This window comes from Monodelphis domestica, chromosome 1 (assembly GCF_027887165.1).
Source record: "Monodelphis domestica isolate mMonDom1 chromosome 1, mMonDom1.pri, whole genome shotgun sequence".
Taxonomy (NCBI): domain Eukaryota; kingdom Metazoa; phylum Chordata; class Mammalia; order Didelphimorphia; family Didelphidae; genus Monodelphis; species Monodelphis domestica.
Window position 1 is genome coordinate 550091034 of NC_077227.1, and position 14114 is coordinate 550105147.

Consider the following 14114-nt stretch of genomic DNA (forward strand, 5'->3'; position numbering starts at 1 on the left):
ACAAGCAATTTCACTGGGTTATACATATCTAATGTAACATTTTAAAAAGATTTTTATCTGAAATAGTTAAAACATTGAAAAATGGGACAAACATTCAGTTATCTTTGGATAATGGAAATTTTACTATGGTTGCTTTTGTGGCTCTAATTAGAAATGTTAACAAGTTTATACTTAAATAAACAATTTTCATTTCTCAGAATATTCAATTTCTAAATATTTGATAGAACAAAGTTTTGTGAGGGGTGTTGGGGAGGTAGAGAGAGGAGAGAGAAGGGCATTGTTCACTTTGTGGAAAATTGGAAATAATTTAGACAAAATAAAAGAACACTAGAGTTGGAGTCAGAGATCCTGAGCTTAAGGGTAGACTATAACAACAATAAGAACAATACCAACTAACATTTTTATTGCTTTACATTTTGAAAAACAAATATCAATTTATTCTCATAATAATCCAAGGAAGTAGGTGCAAATATCCCAATTTATGATGGAGGAAATTGAGACAGACAGAAATAAAATGACTTGCCCAGAGTCACAATGCTAGTAAGTGTCTGAGGTTGGATTTGACATCACATCTTCTTGATTCCAGAAGGAGAACTCTTATCTACTTAGTAATCTAATTGCCCAGTGATACAATACTTACTAGCTTTATAATCATGGAAAAGTCATGTAATTCTCTGAGATTCTAGAATCTCTTTAAGGTGAGCCTAATAACACTTCATACTTCTTACTTCACAGATTTGTCATGATGAAAGTACTTAGACTAATAAGCATGCTGAAAATATGATCTATTTTATTAATAATAGCAAATAATTATAAAATATAATAATAAGTTGGATGACATTGTGGATAGAGTATTGAATTAAAAACCAGAAAGACATGTTAAAATTCCATTTGTAACCAAGTGAATATAATAATAATAATAATAATAATAATAATAATAATAATAATAAATACCAATACTCAAGCATAATAATTCTTGTAGCACTTCACAAGATTGTTATGTGATCCAAATGAGATATGTTATATAAAATCAGCACAAAATCTTAGATGTTATACATCAATAAGTATTTACTAGGTAGTAGAGTAAATAAAAATTTAGACTCAGAAACAAAAAAGATTTAGATTTGAATCTGTTTCCAAAATTATTCCTGACTGGGTGACCTTAGGCAAATCTTTTAATGTAATTCAGTCTCAGTGCCCTCATCTATAAAATAAGGTGATAATAATATTTACCTTGCTTTCCTATGTGAGAAATAAATGAAGTAATATGTACAAAGCACTAAGCTTAGTACCTGGAATTTAGTGGGTGCTTATTAAATGCTTGTTCCCTCCTCATCCAAACTCCACTATCACAAAAGTTTCTTATGAGGATTCATTGAGATAACTAACATATGAAAAATGCTTTGTAAACCTTAGAGTGCTCTATAAATGCTTGTCATCATTATTGTTAACATCATTCTATTAATGTAGTCTGATGAAGTTAGGATCAGAATGGTTCTTGGACAGCTATCTTTTGCATAGATAGAGAAAATGACTGCTTTCTGTAATTAAATACCATACTGGATTTAAGTGTGTCTTCTGCGTGCTCATTAGCAGCATATTCAGTAGCAGACAGCATAAGATGACCATTATGCACTCCATCCTATTCTTACAAAGTTTTGATTTCTGCTACTGGTTTTGCATATTTTTACTGCTTTATATTCCAGAATTTGTAATATATGAATAACTGGAATGACAAAATCTAGTAAACAGCATTGTTCTTACACATTTATGGATCAATTTTATGTCCAGATTATTTTGAAAAAAAGTTTCATCTTCAATGATACATTAACTTCTGCAGTGTATTTATTGAATGCTAAATAACAGTTTAGTCTCTATTAGAATCATGGGAGTTCGTCATTTGTTAGTTTATTGAAGATAGTAAACTTGTAGTGTATGATTCTGGCCACTACATATCTTTGTTGATATTTACTAGGTTCTAAATTTGTGCAACCTATAATGAATACTATGTTGTACAATATCAATTTTTTCTTCATCAATTAATATACCCAAAAATTTTCAGATAAAAAAAAAACAAGAACAAAGGAGAACTACATACAGAAGGGGATGAGAGCAGGTATATTGAGCAAGAGGAATTAAAAATCCAAGCAAGAATGACCGCCATAATATAGGGAGATGTGAAAGAGGCTGAGTAACAAAACAGAATTTCAGGTGGAAAAACTAGATAAGAAGGAATCAGAAACAAAAGAAAAAAAGCTGGATAATAGCAAATAGATTTCAGAAAGTGGCAAATGTATGTTATATCTATCAAAGGGTAGAAACATACCCTAACATTTCAGTAATCTAAGGCTTATAGGTTCAAGTAAATCCAACTATTAACTTCAATATGTATTTGTTAAGCATCTACTGGTAGAAGGCCACCAGATGTTAGGAATATAAACAAAAACATTAGATTGTTCCTGCCTTACAAAAGGTTACATTCTGAGTTACACAGATAAGTATATAAAACTAAAAAGAAAGCAATTTTAAGATGGAGACAGCATTAACAAGAGGGTGAGTCAGGGACATATTCCTGTAGCAAGTAACATCTAAATTTTCAAGGATGCTAAGATTTTAATGAGTAGAGGTAAAGAGCTAATATGTTCCAGACATATGAGGGAACACTTGCTCGAAACACATGGATTTTGGAGATAAAATGTCATATTAAATGAATAATTAGGATAAAAAGTATATGAAAGGAAGCCATGTGAAATAAGATGAGAAAAGTTAGTGAGATTGGTATTGCAGAGGGCTTCAAATGGTGGGATAAAAACTCTGTGCTTTTGGGAGCCACCTGTACAAAAATATAGCAGCTCTTTTTGTGGTAACAAAGAACTGGAAACTGAAGGGCTGTCCATCAACTGGAAAATGACTGAACAAGTTGTGGTATATGATCATTTTGGAATATTTTTGTGCCAATCAGAAATGACAAACAAGATGGTCACAAAAAACCTGGAAAGACATATAGAGTGGTGCAAAGTAAAATGAGCAGAACATTGAACACAGTAACAATAGTCTTTGATGATCAACTATTACTGACTTAATTATTATTAACAAAGCAATGATCTGGACAACTCCAAAGGACCCATGAAGAAAAAGGAAGAAGGAAAAAAAGGGAACCCTAATGCAGACTGAAACATTTCTGCTGGGCCAGAGCCTACCTATCTTTCCCTCCTCCCCTCCTTCTTTTCCTTCCCCTCCTCTCTCCATCTTGCTTCCCTTACAATACCGGCTACCAATTGAATTTCATCTATGAAAATCGATTTTCCCAATAGTGGACCCCACTTTGTGGCACATTTGAATGCTGATTGAGGGATTTTAAATCTTTCTGATTTCCTGAAGATGGGAAACAGTTGATTCTATATCAGAAAACTTGATATCACAAAAACAGTGATGCTATCATAAATATAAGGAGAAAGATTAAATCGAGCTATTGCAGACTATCTTATTTAAATGGCATATTCTGTTTTGTTTTTAAAACAAACTGAATTAGATATGAGTGGAAATTCATATAAGAAATATGCTGGTCTTTTGGGAACAAATGGATGTGCATTGAGTTGGCATAATTGTCTGGTCATTTTTGTCATTTTCCATCCATTTTTCAGTGTTACGGTCTCTGCTTCCAAGGACACTACAATAATTGTGTGGGATTATAATACTGGGGGTGTCAAATAAACCCCTAAGTGCAAGATATTTCCTTTGACTACAGTGGCAATATTTGGTTTCTTGTACTACTGATATGTTCATCAAACTTACAGATTTCCAGAATTCTGAGTCCATTATAACCATGCATAGCTATGATCACAATGACTTTTCAGTAGCCACCATGCCTAATGGAGATGATATATATCTTCCTCCAGGGACAAAACCATAAAAATGTGGGAAGTACAAAATGGCTACTGTTAAAGTCTTCCACAGGCCACAGAGAATGGGTGTGTATGGTGTGCCCAAATAAGCATAGCACATCAATTTCTAGTTGTTCTTATGACCAGACAGTTTGTGTATGGGTGGTTTCACAAAGGAATTCAAAGTTGAGATCTGAGATCATGAGCATGTAGTCTAGTACACTTCATGGGGCTTATTCCTCTATCTCTGAAGCTGCATAATTTGAGACTTAAAAAAAATCCAACAGGTAGCAAATCTGGACCAACTTCTTGTCTGGATCCAGAGACAAGACTATTAATATATGGGACATCATCATTGGCATATGCCTTATAACTCTTATGGGTCATGATAATTGGGGACATGACTTCTCTACCATTTGGGGGGAAAGCTTATTTTGAATTGTGATGATGACAAGACCCTACATGCATCTGACTATAAGAAGTAATGCATAAAGACCCTTCGGGTGCATAAACAGTTTGTAACCTCCTTAGATTTCTCTGAGGACAGCACTATACATGATTACTGGAAGTATAGATTGAACAGTAAAAATGTGGAAGTGACATTGATTGATTCATATTTGATGATCCCCCCCATCCCTTTATTCTGGACTTACTCAGATATAATGGATACCAACATTGAGCTCTGAAAAGAAAGAGAGAAAGAAAGAAAGAAAGAGAGAAAGAAAGAGAGAAAGAAAGAAAGAAAGAGAGAAAGAAAGAAAGAAAGAGAGAGAGAAAGAAAGAAAGAAAGAAAGAAAGAAAGAAAGAAAGAAAGAAAGAAAGAAAGAAAGAAAGAAAGAAAGAAAGAAAAAGAAAGAAAGAAAGAAGAAAGAAAGAAAGAAAGAGAGGAGAAAGAAAGAAAGAAGAGGAGAGAAAGAAGAAAGAGAGAGAGAAAGAGAGTGAGAGAGAGAGAAGAGAGGAAGAGAGAGAAAGAAAGAAAGAAAGAAAGAAAGAAAGAAGAGGAGAAGAAAGAAAGAAAGAAAGAAAGAAAGAAAGAAAGGAAAGAAAGAAAGAAAGAAAGAAAGAAAGAAAGAAAGAAAGAAAGAAAGAAAGAAAGAAAGAAAGAAAGAAGAGAAAGAAAGAGAGAAAGAAAGAGAAGAAAGAAAGAAAGAAAGAAAGAAAGAAAGAAAGAAAGAAAGAAAGAAAGAAAGAAAGAAAGAAAGAAAGAAAAGAGAAGAAAGAAAGAAGAAAGAAAGAAAGAAAGAAAGAAAAGAAGAAAAGAAAGAAAGAAAAAGAAAGAGAAAGAGAGAGAGAGAGGGAGGGAGGGAGGGGAAGGGAGGGAGGAAGTAAGGAAGCAAGGAAGAAGGAAGGAAGGAAGGAACAGAGGAAGGGAGGGAGGAAGGAAGGAACAGAGGAAGGGAGGAGGAAGGAAGGAACGGGAGGAAGGGAGGGAGGAAGGAAGGAATGGAGGAAGGGAGGGAGGAAGGGAGGGAGGAAGAAAGATACCCTTCTTCATTTTATTTCCTTCATGAATTTTTCTCTAGTATAAGCAATATGTGTCTTTTTTTCCATGTGAGGCACATGGAAACATATTTTATATGATTATATGTTCTACTTATATCATATTACCTGACTTCTTGGGGAAGGAGAAGAGGTGGGCAGGAAGGGTTGGGAGGTTAGATTGCAAAATGTCAGAAAACGAATATTAAAAATTGTGTCATTGTGTAATCTGGAAAAATTAAAAATAAAGAATAATAGGGAGTCAAGATTTTTGAGTATGTTTATATTCATGCAAGAGTTGCGGAGAATAACATGGTCAGATCTGAATTTTGTGACATCAGTTTGGTAGCTATATGGAAAATAAATTAGAGAAGAGAGAAAATGAAAACAGGAAGATTAGATAGTATAAGAGGCTCTAAGGACTTGAATAAAGAGACTGTGAATAAAAGGCAATATCTTGCATGTAAGAACACATTAAAAAGGCAGAATCCATAACACTTGACTTATTGGACTTGGAGTCTGAGGAAGAGGGAAGAGTCAAGTATAGCTTCAATACTGTTAACCTGAATGGAACCACCTGCTCAGAGTGAGGAAAGATAAGGTAGAAATAAAAGTGTTTCCTTTGGGTAATGACCCTAACCCTGCTAATGGCATTAGAAAGAGAATTCTGCTCTTTTGCTCAGTGAAGAGAATTTCCTCACTGAGAGTTGGCTATATCAATGACATCAGAGATCCTCTCAAAAAGACAAAAAAAAATCTTGATAAAATTGTCATTTAAATTTTTGGATCTATTCCCCTTGAGAGTAATCTATGATTTTTGATACAATGCTCAAACTGTACTTAGACAGTTGTCATTTTATGCAGCCTTTGGAATATTATAAGGAAAGAGAGTTCCGAGGAGCAAGGGGACACCTGAAATTTTTACTCACTTTGGCTTTTGACTTAAAGTCAGAAAAGAAATATTTTGAGGCATAGCCTGGCAAAAATATTGGCTAAAGGGGTGGAGATTGAGAAGGTCAGAAGAAAGTATTGCAAGTAGAAAGCTGGTCTGCCTGAGATAAGATTGGATTTCTAAATTGCTTAGTTGCAGATAGAGTGACTGTTTGTTTGGAATATCTGACACAAAATCATTACCATAACATCATTTATGATCTACTACTGATCTACTGAGAGAAGTTCTTCAAGCATGACATCTGACTAGAGACAGAAGCTATCACCACAGTATCTAGCTGCCTCAACAATTATGCCATTCTACTTTACCCAAGTTACTGATGGAGATACTGAATCATCACATGACTTAGAATCAGAGAATCAAAGGCCAGAGAGTAGAAAGAGACCATGGAAGTAATGTAGTCAAACTCTTTGATTTTAAAAAGAAGGGCACTGGGGTCTACAAATAACATATAACTCATTCCAGGTCAAACAAATACTTAGTGGCAGAGCTGGGACCTACACCCAGCTCTCCTGATTTTCAAATTATTTCCATTATTTCATGCAGCTTTTTTCATTTTAGTATTATTTAATCACCACTCTACTTCCAAGTCAGAAGACTATGGCATCGATGATAAGTAGATCACAAATTCAGAAAAAAGAATCAGTCAACTGAAAGTAAGAAGTTTAAAAAAATGCCTCTTGCTTTATTTCCTCTTACTGTTAAGGAGTAAAATGATATATGCCCAAGGGTTAGGTTTGTCTGGGCAATAGCAATAGCAATAAGGGACAAGTGAAAAGGTTACAATACAGATGAACCAGAAAACATAAGAATAAGAGATAGGAGGCAGAAGATAAGCCATTTGTCTAAAAATCAACCTAAATGACTGCAATAAATGCTAAGAAAAGTAGAAGATAAAAAAGGAAGATTTCAGAAAAGGTTAACATAAGTGAAAAGGCATAGTTCAAGTATCACTCACATGAAAAGGCTACAGAGCCAGAGAAAAAGGGGTCTTCAGTAGCTACAAAGGATAATTTATTGACATTGAAGAGAAAGAGAAACAGAGACAGAGAGAAAGAGAAAAGTGATAAGGAAGGAAATCTAGATGTCAGACAGTTAAATTAAAGTCCTGTATATGCCAGAGGATTTTTGAAATATTTTATATGCAAAATATATGAAATAAATTTTTCAATACAAAAATTTTTTGAAATTTTTGAAATATTTTTTGAAATTTAACTATAACTGAATTTTTCTGACTCAAGAAAAAATAGGAATATCCTTTAGATAAATGTCACCAGTTTTAATTTCCATATTTATTTCAATAAAACAACTGCTCATGCTTAATCAAAAAACACCTCCTGAAGCAGGACAATGAGGCAATCATAATAATAACTTTCATTTCTATAGCACTTTTTAAAGTTTACAATTTTTTTTCATAAGAAGCCTCAAGAAAGTAATTTAATTCCCCTTGTACTCCCTTTCTTCATATGTAAAATAGGGGAAGAAAGTTTAGATAATATAGCTTCTGAGGTCCCATCCAGAACCTCAAGTTGATAATAATTATGCAGGGAAACTATAACTGAAAAACTAACATTTTCTCAGGGTTACACAAGAAGAATCTAATCCAAATTTCAAACTAGGTCTCCTTATTTCAATTGTTCTCCTCCTTCTAACACAATCTATAAAACCTAATCAAATGAATATTGCTAATAATGACTAATATTTATATAGTGCTTTGAAGTTTGTAAAGTGCTTAACATGCTTCATTTCATTGGCTATTAGCTTCATTGTTTTAGATATTCATTCTCCAAATCATGTACTATTGTGAGATGGCTGTACTTTCTTTACCCTACTATCACATATATTTAGGCATATATACTTAAAAACATACAGACACCCCTTACTCTCCACATTATTTTTTATTAATTTACTAAACATCCACCAAACTATATGTGACTAGTTTACAATATTATATAGCATAATTTACTATACTATATTTTAACAATAGAATTTATCTCCTGAATGATGCCCAAACTTCTTAGCTTTATTATCAAAATCCTTCACAATATCACCTTTTTCCGGCTAAGTCTCCCATTCTGTCTGCTTAACAAAACTACCTCCCACCAAACTGGACTGCTTGTGTTTGTACTTTTCCACTCCCCACCTACTTGTTCTTATTCAGTGAAAAGGATCTTTTCTAGAAAGACCTACACTAAACCTGGCGATTACATGTTCTACCTCATTGAGTGGGCATTCTAGAAGGGTAACAAACTCTTTTTGTTTCTCAGAGAATGATCAACCTTATATACTCCAGGTACTTATTCCTCACTAATCAGAGATGTATGGTAAATATAGACTATGTAATCAAATTTAGCTCTGAGCCCCCACCTACTAGAAATATCACTTTTTCTCCCTAACCTTCCTAACTACCTCTTTCCTTTGCTATAGTTTGCTAAGGTTTGGTCTTGTAAAAACAGAACATTCTTAACCAAATACAACATTTTACTCTTTGCATGGGATCAATAACAGATAATTTTAAATATATGTAATAAAATGACTACTGTGTAAATTCCCCTAAACCTAGGCCATCCATAGATCACTCTGAACCCAAGATTCCCAAGAGAGACACTTGTTAGTTTGTTTAATACAGCTTTTCATCCTATAAGCAGGCCAAGGAGTGTAAGAAATATAACAGACTTGCCAAATGATTGGTTCACATATGCAATAGGCTTAGTGTTAGAGAGAGGACATGGGAATTCTTGATCTGTATGTTGGCTCCTCCTTGTGGCACAAGACATAGGCTCAGTGGGAGACAGAATTTCTTATGACCCATACTCTACTTTTTTTAATGTTCTGTAACTCACATACAACACCAACTACCTGTTAATGCATCTTGCTCATTACAAATGGAACCTTGAAATCTAGGCAAGAGCAGACTAGTACACTTTTTTGGTCCTACCATCTTGCTTCCTCTGTCTACCTTACTCCTTCCTTGCCCTTGAGTTCACTTCAATTTTCTGATTGCAAAGAGAAATGTCACATCATTTCTCTTATTTACTGTCCCTTCAGTCTCCCTGACTTTTTGCCTTTATGGTTAAAGTCAATTCAGTACAGAGAACTATGTCCATTAGGTACAGATATTAAACTTCTTATAGAGCCATCCTTCTAGCACTACTTCAAATGCTACATGATTCCTAAAAAACTTCCCTGATTGACATTTCTGTAAAGAATCTATTTGTTATATAATGTCACAGCACTCTATATTCCTTTATTCAATTTTTATCATGTTAATTTGTGTACACAGCTTATCACCCCTACTTCTCATAACCCATTACAATGCCTGGGACATACAAAGAGTTTAATGAATGAAAAACCATTTATTAAGTTCCAAGTACAAGAGATAAAAAAAAGAAAATATATAAAGTTCCTGAAGACAAACTCATATTCTAATCTAAGAAGACAACACATTCCATAATATTCAGCTTCAGATCAAATTAAAAGTTCCCAAAGTCCCAAGGATGGAAATGCAAATTATATGGTAGTGCTCATGGTTATGGGAGGGCAGCCAGGTTACAAGGTCAGGAAGACTTCATGATGTAGTGGCAAAGTAGATAATAAGATGTGGTAGTCCTCCATCTTACTAAAAGGATCATAGTTGGTGACTGTTCAAAAAAAAAAACTCTAGAAATAGCCAAATCTTATCCAAAAGTAGAAGTGAAAGGATGCATGCAGCCTGTTATCACTGGGAAATAGAGAAGGAGCAGTGAGATCTGGTTGGAGCTGAAATTCTCACTTCTGAACTGAAGTGGTGGAAATGGACTGGGGCAGTGTCCATTCAGAAAAGAAGAAAAAGTTCAAAAGGAAGGTTTGGGTAGAAGGAGGTTTCTTGATGATTTTTCTCATTTTATACATTAGATAGGATTTGGAGGCCATAGAGTGGGGAACTAAGCAATGAAGGAAAGAGAAAAGTACTCCTAACAGAGCCTCTTCCTGAATGAGTAATAAATATGAATAGATATTTATCAAAAGAAATAATAAATAACTTTAGAGAACTAGGAAATTAGAGGAGAAAATTAATAGACTTGTACTACTCTGAAAAAGAAAAGTTTTGAGCTTAGAGAGTTCAGTTGCATTTTTGTTGTCTCATTAAGCTTCCATATTCACCCATCACATTTACAAGCATACATTGGATGATTTAGCCTCCTATAGTATAGAACTGAAACTACTTTGCAAAATTCCCTCAACCTTTCTTCTCTCTTTCTCAAAAAATTTCTTAGTATGATCATATTTCTTTCATTATTATTTCAGAGGAATAGGTATCCCCATTTCTAGCTAAAATGAAGCTGCCATCAACCCAAGTTTAATTTCATTTCTTTACATGTTTCCTTTGGTATATCTCTAATTAATCATTCATCTCTGATGTTTCTTCAATTTAAGCCTCTCCACTGTGTATTTGAGGGGTTGTTTATTTGTATTTGAGGGGTTCAGTTTTTCAGTATAGAGATGGGGAAAGAGAGGAGAATCTCCCTTCTCAAAGCTGGGTTCAGGGGAGACAGCTGATGTTTAGGGTTGGCTCAGATAAAGGAGAAGGGGTTTGAAGATTTCCCCCTTATGCCTTCCCTCCTTATATAAGGCTGCTCTCCCAGATTTGCTCTTGTCCCTCTTGTCCTCCCTCCACTACTCAGGAACAAAAGGTCTCCCCTTGATCTGTTCACTCACACTTTATTCATAGCTTGGGGAACAGACAACTTTTAATGTCAACTCAATCAGGTTAATACAAAGGAATAACTAGCAGAGAAAGAATGGGAGAGGAAAGTGGATAAAAGGGGGTCCCTGCCTCTATCTAAAACCCTTTTCCCTCCCTCCTCAAGTTTGGGTAGGGGAACTCAAGGCTTGGCAGTCTGAGCCCCCTAAGAGAAAGTCAGGTTGACTCACCCTGGGTTTTGCCCCTTGGCCACAGTTCAGACTCAGGGCAACAGGAGCTGAAGTAAAGTAGGACAGAGATTTAAAATGTCTTTCTCAGGTTTCCTCTTCAATATTCTTTTCAATTGGGAAATATTGGGGGGAAAGATTTCTAGTCACAGACAGGAAAAAGTGAGTAACCCTCAGGAGAAAGTCTTTTTCAACCTTCTCTCTTCAGCTTCTCCTGACTGAGAGACCAACTCCTCTCCCAGCCAGAATCTTCTCCTCCTCTAGATTCTGAACTCCCGAGGCCCCTCCCCCATCAAAGTGATCAGTTCCACACACACTATTCACCCTGAAATTTTTCTTATGTGCCCTCTGTCACAAATCCTCCATTTCCTATTGTTCGCGTGGTGCCCAATTGGCCCATGGCAGTAACTTACCTTCTATGTCTATTTTAATCTATGTTAGTTATTGTTCCCATCTAACCTCCCCTTCCCAAAATAAAAATCTTATCCTGATCTGTCTATTTGCTAATCTAAGGTTCTATTTTATACTAAAACTGAGTTGTGGGAAGAGGGTTAGGATTATGTGCCAACAAAGTTTTACAATATAACAATTTCTTATTACAAAGGTCATTTGTATTGCAATCAATAGAAAAATCAACACTTAAGTAAAATTGAACTATCCTATGCCTTATGTAATACTAATTCCAATGTCACAATTCATAACAATTAGATATATGTTAACTTGTATCTAAATGAAATCTGATTTGTTCTGTTCCTATGTACCTCTCTCTAGTTATAACATTCTCTTTTCCATCCTAAATTATTCTGTCCCTATCTGTTAATGGTTAGTATTTTAGCTCTCTCCTTTCTATCTATATTAGTGAATTAGATCATTATTATACTACACATTTACATGTCTATTATTTGTACACATTTACATATGTCACATGTTATTTATATACATATATAAACATCCTCTGATAGTAGAGATCTATTTACAGATTTACAATTTATGGGTTGTCCTTATTTATGGCACAGCCCTTAATGTCAGTGGGAAATTTGTTCATGTTCTAGATATGTCATGGTGGATGCATACTTACTCCTTTTCAGGAAATCCTCTTCTCAAGTTGCCTGAAGATTTATCCTTCATTCTTCCTATGTTGATTCCAATGTGCATGTGAATGTAATTCCCTATATGTGAAGTTAATGTAATAGACAATTAATCTTACATGACCCATTTTCTGCAGTTCATTCCCCATAATGTCTTTGATTCAAAGTTCTTTCCAGTTGTCAATGTGTCTTCCATCCTTTGGTACTTCTTGAATTAGTCACTGGTCTGGATATTTTCATCTTTACAGCATACATACTTGTCAGTCATCTCACCTTGAAAGATGATCTCAGATAGCTGGAACTACAGGATCATGTGTGTGTAAGATTAATATGTGCGTGCATGTAAGAGTGAATATGTTGATACATGTGAGTGAAACTTTATACAGGATATTTGTGCCATCGTCATGTGCGCAAGTGAGATTTTTTATGTATGTAATGAATGTAGGTATCTTTCTTAATAATGTGTTTGTAAGGTAATTATTATATTCCCTTGTGGTTGATTGTAAAGGTTAATGATATTTTAGTCTAGGCTTGAGATGGAGATTTGTACATATGTTTACTAATTCTAAGGGATTCTAAATTCACCCAAATAAACTTCCAGATTTCACAAGGAACATTTCTCCTGTGTTTCACAGGCTACACTAATCCTCCCGATCTAACTAACCCAAATTTACACTATCTGTGTTGGGCTTTATTGTATTTTGGTTTCACTATCTCTGTTTAGTATCTCTATTTCTTCTTGTGGGATTTTGTTGTATTCATGAGCTCTATTGTGACATAGGTTTACACTATGTTTATTTATCAAGGGTTCTTCTTGGGGCATCTGTGTTTGAATGGATTCTTGGGCTTCCATTAAGTTGTGTTTTGTCATGTTATGATGGGTGTAGTGATGTTTAACATGAAATGTGTGAAACCAAGAATCTTTTCCTATTACTTTGATCAATGTAGGAGTGGTGAGAACTACATCATATGGGCCAATTGATCTGGGCTCTGAGGGTTTGTCTTTGGTAAAATTTTTCACGTATACTTTGTCCCCTGGTCTGATATTATGTAATGAGAAATCTAGTGGGACCCTTTGCACAAACTCAGAATCTCAGAGGTAAAAGACTTGGAGTAACATCTTGTTCATCCCATATATTAAAAAACAATTGTTATGTTTTATTTTTCCATCAATTTCCTTTCTGATCATATTGAACTTCTCACAATGGAGCATCTGCCCTCCACCAGTAAGCTCCCCCTTGTAAGGAAGAACAAAATTAAGAAGAAAAAATATGACCAAAACATTAATTAATGAATGAAATATTTATTAAGAACTCACTTTGTGCAAATCATTGTGTGAAACCTTGAATATACCATGGAAAGGAAAGACAATTAAAAGGTTACAGTTGTTAGTCTGATTGGCAATCCTAGGATCTTTAGAGTGCAGCAGGAGAAGTGGATGGTAATGTTTCTAATCAGTAAAATGACTGATAAAAATCTGTTCATTTCTGATGTTAAACCATTTGGAATTGCAGTTGACAGGATGCCTTTACAAAGTGGTTGCTTCCCAGAACAATGGCTGAGGGCATTCTACTGGAAACATTACTCTTCTCAAGGATCTTGGGTTTATGGTAGTTGGCTATCTCTATCAGAGTCTGAGGGAAGAAGATCCTCAAGATGATGGTGATAGTTTGACTTGCTTGAAACATGCTGCCTTTGGTCTCTCTTAGGGTACCTTAATGCTTCAAGTAAGTTAGCCTGTCTGCACTTTGTGTGGTAGTTGTTTGGCAACTGATAAGAATGGCTAGTCCTATCTTCAAG

General features: G+C 34.8%; 1 pseudogene; it reads left to right on the forward strand.

Annotated features, from left to right (window-relative positions):
• The first annotated feature begins 2775 nt into the window (after positions 1-2775).
• LOC100619862 (platelet-activating factor acetylhydrolase IB subunit beta-like) lies at positions 2776-4484 on the forward strand (annotated as a pseudogene).
• Positions 4485-14114: the final 9630 nt, after the last annotated feature.